Here is an 11,945-nt window from a genome sequence, read left to right as displayed (position 1 = left end):
AAATGAGTGAATATTTGCAAAAAACAATAAAGTTTATCCATTTGAACATTAAATATCTTGTCTTTGTAGTGTATTCAATTGAATATAGGTTGAAAAAGATTTGCAAATCATTGTTTTCTGTTTTTATTTATGTTTTACACAACGTCCCAACTTCATTGGAATTGGGGTTGTCCAATTCCTTAAGGGGACAGAACTAATCAGAGCTTAAGACAGGCTGGCAGCTGACATGACAATGTTAATAATTTTATTATTGATCATTTGATTGTTTTTTAATTTTGGGTATGAGAAAATGAGGATTTGGTAACTTGATAGTATTTGCGATAAAAATCTGTGTAGTAGAACACTGCCAATGTACAGCACAATGTAATAATATGATTCTGGTTAATTCACTCTGTTCTCTGATTACTGCTGGCTAAGACCACTAGGTGGGGTTCTCTACCTTAGTATTGAGTTATTTCTATTGAGAAACATCATTCTCTTTTAACCGGAGAATAATGATTTAATAAGGAAATTGTAGCAAGGGAGAAATCTACCAGGGATTAGTAACCATGCAAGGAACACAAATGAAAACTGAAACAATCAATAATTTTGATGGAACATAAAAATAAACATAGATTAAATTAAGTGAAAACTGTCTATTTTAAAGTGCAGTCAGTTACTAACATCATTCTTTTTTCTTTGGTAGAATGCGAGATTAGACACAAAAATATTTTCATTCTTAACTTCTTCTTCTTTCGGCTGCTCCCTATAGGGGTCGCCACAGCGGATCATCTGCCTCCATCTTGCCCTATCCATTGCCTCCTCTCCTTTCACACCAACCATCTCCATGTCCACCTTCACTACATCCATAAACCTTCTCTGAGGTCTACCTCTTCTCCTTCTACCCGGCAGCTCCATCTCCAACATTCTTTGCCCAATATATCCACTATTCCTCCTCAACACATGTCCAAAGCACATCTCAACCTGGCCTCTCTGGTTTTATCTCCAAACTGCTCCACCTTCACTGTCCCTCTGATCTGCTCATTTCTAATCTTGTCCAGCCTTGCCACGCCCAACGAAAATCTCAGCATCTTCATCTCCACCACCTCCAGCACAGCCTCCTGTCTTTTAGACAAAGCCACAGTCTCCAAACCATACATCATAGCAGGATGCACTACTGTAAACCTTGTAAACCTTGTAAACCTTCCCTTTCACTCTTGCTGCTATCCTTCTGTCACACATCAGCCCTGACATCCGTCTCCACCCACTCCATCCTGCCTGCACCCTCTTCTTCACCTCTTTTCTACACTGTCCATTACTCTGGACGGTTGACCCAAGATATTTGAAGTCATCCACCTTTATGACCTCTACTCCTTGCATCTTCACCTTTCCACCTGCCTCCCTCTCACACACACACATGTATTACGTCTTATCTCTACTGACCTTCATTCCTCTCCTCTCCAGTGCAAACCTCCACCTCTCCAGATTCTTTTCCACCTGCTCTCTACTCTCACCACAGATTACAATGTCAATTTTCATTCTTAACAAAAACAATAATTTTTCCTTTCCTACTCTAGCAGTGTGCAAACCCTCTGTAAATCACTCAGAAAGAAGCTCAAGAATGGTTAATAATGTTCTTCTAATGCCACAGCTATGATTTGTGTTCTTTGGAGTGATGGAGCTCCATTCACTTTGGGATGAGCTGGAGTGGCATTCAAGATTCAAAACTAATCATCAGTACCTCACCTCACTAAAGCTCTGATAGTGGAATGCAGTCAGTACGGCATAGCAATGTTCAAAGATTTAGGATAAAGCCTTCGCAGTACAGTAGAGGCTATTACTGCAGCAAATTCTCCTAATACCCTTGATTTCAGAAGAAATGTATTAAAATGATAACAACGTGAAGTACTACTGTATTAATCCTGTTAAATATTAAGTAGAAAGTAATAATAGTGTTATTTTTAAAAAAAGTTTTCAGGGTAGCACTTTACAGATCGGTAATAAGTGGGTAATGTTATGGTAGTATCGTGGTAATGAATTGTACTTATCCATAAATTAAATGTCAATTTCATAGCTGTTATGAAATAATAAAATGGTAATTGTAGTGGTAACAAGTCAGGAATAAAATGGTAAAATCATGGTAACAAGTTGTACTTACCAAAATATTACTTGCGTACTTTCCAGTTCATAATGAATAACAAACTGGTGTTTGTAGTGATAACAAATTTGTAACTAGATTGTAAAATAAAGGTAACAAGTTGTATTTGCACATTTGTTAGTCATTAAAAAATAAGAAGTTAGTCATTGTAGTGGTGGTCAGTAATAAAATAGTAAAATAATGGTAACAAGTTGAATTTACTTCGAAAAATTCATACAAATGTTTTAGCTCTTAGCAAATAATAAGTCAGTACTAGTGATGACTAGTTCATAATAAAGTGGAACAATAATGGTATCAAACTTTAATTGCCCATCAATCAAAAGGGCAATAATATTAGTGTTATTAGCCCAAAAACAAAGCTGTAGTTTTGCTGAAATTATGTGGTTTTAGTGCTGTAAAATACTAATTCACCTGTTTCTACTTTGATTCTTAGCTGTTATGTCTTTAAATGGTCAGGAGCAGGATGACGTTACACGCTGGAATTACAGTTAAACTAAATGGTATCAGAACTGTAAAATGCACTGCACCTTTAAGATATGCACAATGCAATACACTGCATGTCACTCACTCTTCAAACGGTCTGATATCACCCCATTATCCATTTACCTCGCTAGCTAGGCTGTCAACTTCGCTCATAATTTCTGCTCAGGCAACTTTAATCCGGCACATGCAACGCGTTTTCAGGGTCCTCGCTTATAGGCGCAATCTTAAACGCCTTCAAACACAAACACTCCCTGGTTGAAAGCCGCTGATTATAAGATGAAAATATGACTCTTGCAAGAACATTAATGCACAAGGTGGCGAGGGGGGAACAAAGACGTCATCCACTGTTTGCAGAAAGTAAATCTACTGTCCGAGACGAAACTCTGTGGGTTATATGCGCGGCGGATGAAAATGCGGAGGAGCAGCAGCTCTAAGGACCGATACAGATTTAACACAAATACAGGGAACTAATATTATTAGTGGACTTTAGAGATGTTATTTTAATGGTCAGCTAGTGAACTGTGTTCATGTATATGTATGTTCATGTTTTATAATGTTATAATGCTAAAGTCAGCAAACAAATACTACTTAGGGGCTATCTAACCTGTTTGCTAGCATATTTAAGTACAAATACTAAATATGAAAAGTAAAATATAAAAAGTGATGCATTGAACTTTGTTCAAATGTACCTAATCTCCACATGAATTTAAAAAAATAATTTCTGAGCATTTTGTCAATCTTTACTTTATAATAGAGTAACAGTATTTTGTTAAAAGGTAACACAAAGGGAACATGTGATTTCAGTACATTTACCTCATCTATTCCTGTGTAAGTACATTTGTAAAGTAGCAGAACAACAATCAATGAGATTATAATGCAGTAATTTAGTCACTGTTTCAGTGCAGTTACCCAGACTGTTTTGCAAAGCTGATGTTATTATGCGATGTGAGATGTAGTAAGTGGGAAAAAAGATGGAAAGAAGCAAGTTTGCATTTTACAGCTCTGATACCACTTAGTTTAACTGTTATTACAGAGTGTAACATCATACTGCCCCTGACCACTTAAAGACATAACAGCTAAGAAACAGTAGAAACAGGTGAATTAGTATTTTACAGATCAAATCAAATTTATTTGTATAGCGCTTTTTATAGCTGATGTTGTCACAAAGCAGCTTCACGAAAGTTTTTAACATGAATGTATAAATCCCAGGTGAGCAAGCCAGGGGCAACAGTGACAAGGAAAAACTCCCTCAGAGAACCAAGGCTCACAAGGGGGGACCCATCCTCCTCTGATCAAACTACCTACAAATGATTATACTACTAATATTAATAGCAGTAGTATTAGTGGTAGTAATAGCTAGGAGTCTGAAAACTTCAGTGTAGGGTGGGCAGCTAGTCCAAGGCAGGTAGCAGTAGCTGGGGCATGGGCAGCTGGTCTGAAGTGGGTAGCAGGAGAACTCCAGAGAACAAGAGAGAACCAGAAGGACACACAGACACGAGAGCACTCACACAGTTTGGCATCCCTCCGCTCCACCGTCCACAAACCTGAGTAACCGCATGCGAGCAGCGGGACGACAGCACCAGCATCTCAGCTTACTATAATTCCCTTTGTCCATGGACCTCTGGATCTGTCGCCTTTATCTAAGGGGGGACATTAACTACCAAAAGCTAAACTGAACAAGTGAGTTTTCAGCCTAGATTTGAAGATTGAGACTGTGTCTGAGTCCTGAATATTTTCTGGAAGATCATTCCAGAGTTTGGGGCCTTTATAAGAAAAGGCTCTTCCCCCAGCTGCAAACTTATGAATTCTAGGAACTATTAATAAGCCAGCACTCTGTGATCTGAGTAGTCATGATGGCTCGTAATAGGAAATAAGGTCTTGCAGGTACTCAGGACCGAGCTCATGTAGGGCTTTATACGTTAATAAAATAATTTTATAATCAATATGGAATTTAACAGGCAGCCAATGAAGTGATGATAGCACTGGACTGATATGATAAAATTTTCTAGTTTTAGTTAGGACCCTGGCTGCAGTGTTTTGGACTAGTTGAATGTTGCTCAGGTTCTGCTCGTACATCCTGACAGTAGTGCATTACAGTAGTCTAGCGTAGAAGTAATAAAGGCGTGTACCAATGTTTCACACAGGGATAGGGCATTTCTTATCTTGGCAATGTTGTGAAGATGTAAAACAGCTGTCCTAATGATGCTGCCTATGTGTTGATCGAATGATAAATCTGAATCAATCAACGCCAAGATTTTTTTGCTGCTGAACCAGGTGTAACTGGAAAGTCAGCGAGATTTAAAATTAGATCTGATAATTTATTTCTTGCCAATATTGGACCCAGAAAGAGAACCTCTGTTTTGTTACTGTTTAGTAGGAGGAAATTAGTAACATCCAGCATTTCACGTCCTTTATACAGTCCTCTATTTTCTTTAATCGGTATTTGCCATCAGGCTTGGTTGACATGCACAATTGCATATGGTTACTTATAACTGTGCCTAATGGTAACACGTATAGTGTAAATAATAATGGTCCTAAATTAGAGCCTTGCGGAATTCCAAATTTTACTTGTGACCGGAAGGTCACACAGTGTCCTTGAGTAAGACACCTAACCCCTGAGTAAGACACCTAACCCCCAACTGCTCCCCGGGCGCTGCGGATTGGGCTGCCCACCGCTCCGGGCAAGTGTGCTCACTGCCCCCTAGTGTGTGTGTGCTCACTAGTGTGTATGTGGTGTTTCACTTCACGGATGGGTAAAATGCGCAGGTGAAATTTCCCCGTTGTGGGACTGATAAGGGTCACTTAATCTTAAACTTAATGATAGGGCTGTCCCTGTGATTCCAACCATGTATTCTAGCCTTTCCTGGAGAATATTGTGGTCTATTGTATCGAAAGCTGCACTGAGGTCAAGTAGCACTAACATGGCTAAGGGACGAGTTTACTATAGTTAAAAGAGGGTTTATAATAACTGGTAGTACTGGTAGTGTAATTTTGAAGGAATTGCATCGAGTGTGCACATTGTTCAATTTGCAGAGGACATAATCTTCTCTAGTTCTAGCTGCAGAAGTGGGTAAAAAGTTTCCGACCTTTCTTCTACAACTGTATTTTGTTTTATATCAGCCACAGCCACGTACAGCACTAAAACCACATCATTTCAGCAAAACTACAGCTTTGTTTTTGGGCTAATAATCCTAACATTATTGCCCTTTTGATTGATGGGCAATTAAAGTTTGTTACCATTATTTTTCCACTTTATTATCAACTAGTCATCACTACAGTACTGAATTATTATTTACTAAGAGCTAGAACATTTGCATGAATTTTCTAGGTAAGTTCAACTTGTTACCATTATTTTACTATTTTATTACTGACCACCACTACAATGACTAACTTCTTATTTTTATGACTAACAAATGTGCATGTTATTTTTAGGTAAATACAACTTGTTACCTTTATTTTACCATCTAATTACAAGTTTGTTATCACTACAACCACCAACTTATTATTCATTATGAACTCGAAAGTACGCAAGTAATATTTTGGTAAGTACAACATGTTACCATGATTTTACCATTTTATTCCTGACTTGTTACCACTACAATTACCATTTTATTATTTCATAACAACTATGAAATTAACAATTTATGGATAAATACAATTCATTACAATGATACTACCATAACATTACCCACTTATCACCGATTTGTAAAGTGCTGCCGTTTTCAGTCTAAATGTAAAGTGGTTTTGTCCTTGTTTTTGATTTCAGTGAAAATGTGGAAAAATACTGTTCTGCTCTTCAGTCAAACTCAACACAGGCTTGTGTAAAATATTCTGGATGTGTTGTAACTTACACATATAGACTAAGATTCAAATGTGCATATATACAGTATCTCACAAAGGTGAGCACACCCTTCACATTTCTGCAAATATTTTATTATATCTTTTCATGGGGCAACACTGTAGAAATGAAACTTGGACATAACTTAAAGTAGCTTGTATAGCAGTATAGATTTACTGTCTTCTGAAAATAACACACAGCCATTAATGTCTTAATTGCTGGCAACAAGTGTCAATATTCTGTGTGACCACCATTATTATATAGCACTGCCTTAATCCTCTTGGGCATGGAATTCACCAGAGCTGCACAGGTTGCTACTATCCTACATGATGAGATCACAGAGCTAGTGGATGTTAGACACCTTATGCTCCTCCTCCTTCCGCTTGAGGATGCCCCACAGGTGCTTAATTGGGTTTAGGTCTGGAGACATACTTGGCCAGTCCATCACCTTTACCTTCAGCAAGGCAGTTGTCATCTTGGAGGTGTATTTGAGGTCATTGTCATGTTGGAAAACTGCCGTGCGGTGCACTTTATGAAGGGAGGGGATCATGTTCTGCTTCAGAATGTCACAGTACATGTTGAAATTCATGTTTCCCTCAATGAACCACAGCTCCCTAGTGCTGGCAGGGCTCACGGAAAACCACTGTATAACCTTGGCCAACATGCTATAGCTCAGTTTCAGTGTGTTAGCAATCTTCATATAGCCCAGGCCATCTTTGTGGAGAGGAACAATTCTATTTCTCACATCCTCAGAGAGTTCTTTGCCATGAAGTGCCATGTTGAATATCCAGTGGCCAGTATGAGAGAATTGTACCCAAAGCACCAAATTTAACAGCCCTGCTCCCCATTCACACCGAACGTCGAAAAACTCAGAAGTGTGCTCTCTCCTGGTGACAGCAGAGTAGTGCCACTTTTGTTGCAGTAGACAATGCCACCTGGGCTGTCGCTAGAACATGTAAGTGTGATAATGCTGTATTATACTGAACATTTATCAAACATTTCTTCTGCATCTTTCAAGGAAAATTATATCACAATAATAATTGTTATCATTACATAGGCCTACATAGGGTTCTTCTACATTTACAAGCTTGACATCATAACAATAAAAGATATCTATTTGGTACTACAGGGGAATTCCCTTGAAAGAGGCCCCAAATATTCTGTTTTAAGTCCTGTTAGGATGAAGCAATCTGAACTCAAAAATAAGCTACATACCTTGATGTATGTGTAATCAATTGCATTCCATGCAATGCTGGAGGTTTTCTGCGAGACACATTTCGACTAGTATATTGTAACATATCGGCAAGCATTAGAGAGGTTAAATGTCGCAACGGCTGTCTGACGTCTACCTCATCGCCCCGACGCAGGGGCATAGGCATCCTGGCTTGTTCAAAGCTCCATATGCTGAGGAGCACGTTGCACATTGTTTCGTTCAGAATGCTTCGTCCCAGCGAGAGTTATTGCAGAATATTCACGGCCTCTTTTGAGTGAATCTCACTGTATATGGAACTATTTTCAGATAGTGTACAACTATTTTCATGTGATGTACAGCCCCATTTCCAAAAAAGTTGGGATGCTGTGAAAAATGTAAATAAAAAAACGCAATGATGTGCAAATCATTTGAATCCTATGTTTAAATGAAAATGCTTCAAAGACAACATATCAAATGTTGAAACTGACCAATTTTATTGTATTTTGAAAAATATATGCCCATTTTGAATTTGATGCCAGCAACATGTACAAAAAAAGTTGGAACAGGGCAACAAAAGGCTGGTAAAGTTGTGTAATGCTTAAAAAAACACCTTGTGGCTAATAGGCAACAGGTCAGTAATATGATTGGGTCTAAAAGAGCATCCCAGAGAGGATGAGTCTTTCAGAAGTAAATATGAGGAGGGGGTCGCCATTCTGTGAAAGAATACATGACCAGAAAGTGCAACAATTCAAAAATAACATTTCTCAAAATAAATTAGCAAAGAACTTTTGCTTTTCATCATTTATAGTACATAATAAAATTCTGTACGCAAGGGACAGGGCTGAAAACCACTTGGCACACTATAAAATGAAAAATACAACAAACTAAAGCCTTAATTGTTAAGCAGGTGAAATCCTATGTTAAGCAAAAATGGAAAAACATTTCACTTTCAAAACTACAGCAGTGTCATTTTAGTTCCCAAACGCTTACAGACTGTTGTTCTCCCGTGCAACAATCTGTTCAAGCATGAAATAGTTCTATATAGAACTTATGGTTCTAAACAGAAAAATTTCCTTTACTAAAGAAGACATTTTTTTAAAAAGAGTATGGTTTCCCAAGAGAAACAGAATTTTGTGTTGCGTTTTTTATCTCTCACTAGCACTAAATAGACTCATGAGGGGATCTGTTTATTCTTTGCATTAAAATATGTACGAGAGATACTGATGACTTTCTAGAGTTTGTTTATCAGATTGTGCATGCACGATGTACTGCTGAACATACTATTTATGGGTTTTAAACAGATGGCCCATTAAGGGAAAATATTTGTGGATTATGTTCGCAAAATAATATACATGTAGGGAATAGGTCCAAGAACAGACCCTCATATTTGTAGAGGGGGAGGGAGAGAAGGGGCTTTAATGGGAAAACCCTATGCAGAAGCAGGCATACTTGCATTATAAGCCAAGGCTGCCTGTGGGTGGTAAATGTGGGCTGTGAGCTCATACAGGAGGAAGGTACAGTGAATCCCTCTCTCTCCCACAGCTGCTTCCCTAATGCCAGATATTCCAGGGAAAGCCAACTTGTAATAGGAGTAAATTTCAATGTAGCCTTAGCCTAAATCAATCCACGATACTCACCTATGATACTCTAGATAAGTGACTGTCCTGTTCTTCTCCAACTTTTATCTCTGGACTGTTTTTATGATAGAAGACATGACAGAAGAAAGTAGAAAGGATTTTTTAAAATGTTTTTTTGTTTTGCATATTTGTGTGCATGTGTGTATCTGTAACCTCTAAGCAACTCTTAGCAGCTGTGGCTGGGATTAGAATGCATGGTCAGTTGGATGGAAGGCATTCACATGATTTAAATGGTTCTGACACTGGGACTGTGCCAGTACTTAGACACATTGGCACAGGTTTAAGACCTTTATTATATGGCTTATGTGGAACCTTTTTCAAATGAGCTGACCCTCATAACACTTCAAGTGTGTTAATTAGTGTTTAAATATGTCTTTGAGCATTTGTGTATATATGTATGTATGTGTGTTTGTGTGTGTGTGTGTGTGTTTTGGACTGTTTCTAACTAGGGTCTTGGCAGAAGTGTGTTTGCCTCATGATGAGATTAAGTTCAACTTTCTTCTTCCTTTCACCTCCCCAATTATTCAGTGTTCAACATCTGACAATATAAATACTGTGCAAAAGTTTTAGGCACCTGGAAAAAGTCATGTTTATTTAAATTTTTAAAAGTGTTTATTTTTCCACAGAAGCACTAATATCATAATAAAGGCAAGTAACTATAACATTAATTAGTTGATTTTATGTCACTGTGTTTGTTTCCCACCCCTCACAGCAGCCCAGTATTATTTGTAGTTATTATTCAGTTCCTGGATTGCCTAATCAATACAAAAGTAAAATCGGATGTACAAGTATAACAGATCTGTGTGTTTTGCTGTATGTATTTGTATCTATTCTAAGATTCTATTTGTATCTATGGTGCTTTTACCAGCAAATATACAATTATTGCCAAGAAAATTGCCAGTGCTCTTAAATAATGTGTTTATGCAACTAATACTTTTGCAAAGTACTGTGTGCTTTCAAATAATTTACAACAAAACTGTTTAGCAAAATGCCTGTTATTTCAACTATTATTTTAAATATTTCAACCATTTGGTTTTTGCATATGGCACCTGACACATTACATGTCACACACTGTAGGGGACTGTAGACTTCAGGAAGGCCTAACAGCTGAAGATCAGATCCTTCTCAAAAACAGAAGACAAAAGGAAACAAATGAGTGGAAAGGAAAAACAGTGAGGATAATGTGTTATGTGATTTGGAGGTTCCAGGAGTGTGTGTAGGCCAGGTTTATGCCACATTATGCCACTGTTCATACGCTCAAGCTGTAAAAACCCTTTGTTCCTGAAACAGTCACAATTCAGGTCCCCATAATGTAAAGCAGTCAATTTCAAGATGAACGTAAAATTATGGTGAGGGTAAGGTTAAGATTAGGGTTAGTATAAGGGTTAGGGTTAGGCTAGGATTAGGTCTGGTTAAGATTAGGTTGGGTAAGTCCTCAGGACATGAATAGAATCTATGTAATGGCCCCACAGGTCACAGAAACGTGTGTGTGTGTGTATGTAAGTGAGAAAGTGAGTGAGTGTGTGCATGCATCTGTGTTTACAGAGGAAGTGGCCTCAATTTGACCCTGGGAAAGGACACAGCCGAGAAGGATTTCTTCGCAGTTTACATTCTGCTACAAACATTTTCCATCCTGCTTATCCCAACCTTAATGTTTCCCATTCTTAGCAGAGACACACACTCTTGAAGGGGAATTCCTAAGATTATTTAATCTTTCTGTGTAATTTAATGGTTAAGATGTAAAAAAAAGTCATTCAGTGTGGTTTGACGTGAAATGCTCTGTGTGAAAGAAACTAACAGTCAGAATTGTTCACAGTGGTGATGATAGACATTGAATGCCTTTAAAAGCACGTCTCCTGCTGTACTGAAATGTGAGTTGGTAAGTTCAAGCAAGTTCACTCCAAAACCACCCTGAATTAAACTATATGGCCACATGTATGTGGACAGCTGAGCATCTTTACATCTAGCCCTCTTTGCAGCTGTAACAATCTCTACACATCTGGGAAGGCTTTTGACAAGATATTACTGCATGTCTGTGTGAATTTGTGCCCATTCAGTCAAAAGAGCATTTGTGAGGTCAGGCACTAATGTTTGAGAAGAAGGCCAGTCTCGTAATCAATGTTTCACTAAGTCTCAGTAGTGTTCAGTGAGGTTGATGTCAGAGCTCCTCCACACCAAAATTATCAAACCATATCTTTATGGACACAGACATGTGCACAGGTACACTGTCATACTGGAACTGGAAGGGACTGAGCCGCAACCCTGGAAAACAGCCCCAGACCATTATCCACCACACTTTACTGTTGACACTGTGCATTCTGATAGGTAGCGTTCTCCTGCAATTGATCCAGGTTTGTCTATCAGACTGGCACATAGAGAAGCGTGATTCATCTCTCCAGAGAACATGTTTCCTCTGCTCCAGAGTCCAGGGCAGTGTGCTTTACACCACTTCAGTCGATGCTTGGCACTGTGCATAGTAATCTTAGGCATTGTGTGCAGCTCCTCAGCCATACAAAACCCATTTCATAAAGCCCCAGATATGCACTTTTTGTGCTGATTTTGCTTCCAGAGGCAGTGTGTAAAGACAGAATTAACACAGTATAGGATATTTTACGCACTATGAGAACTCATCATCTCCACTGCATTGTGGCTGAGCTG

The sequence above is a fragment of the Pygocentrus nattereri genome, chromosome 9, assembly GCF_015220715.1.
Source record: "Pygocentrus nattereri isolate fPygNat1 chromosome 9, fPygNat1.pri, whole genome shotgun sequence".
NCBI lineage: Eukaryota > Metazoa > Chordata > Actinopteri > Characiformes > Serrasalmidae > Pygocentrus > Pygocentrus nattereri.
The sequence above is the reverse complement of the archived record's forward strand: the minus strand, read 5'-3'. Positions refer to the sequence as shown.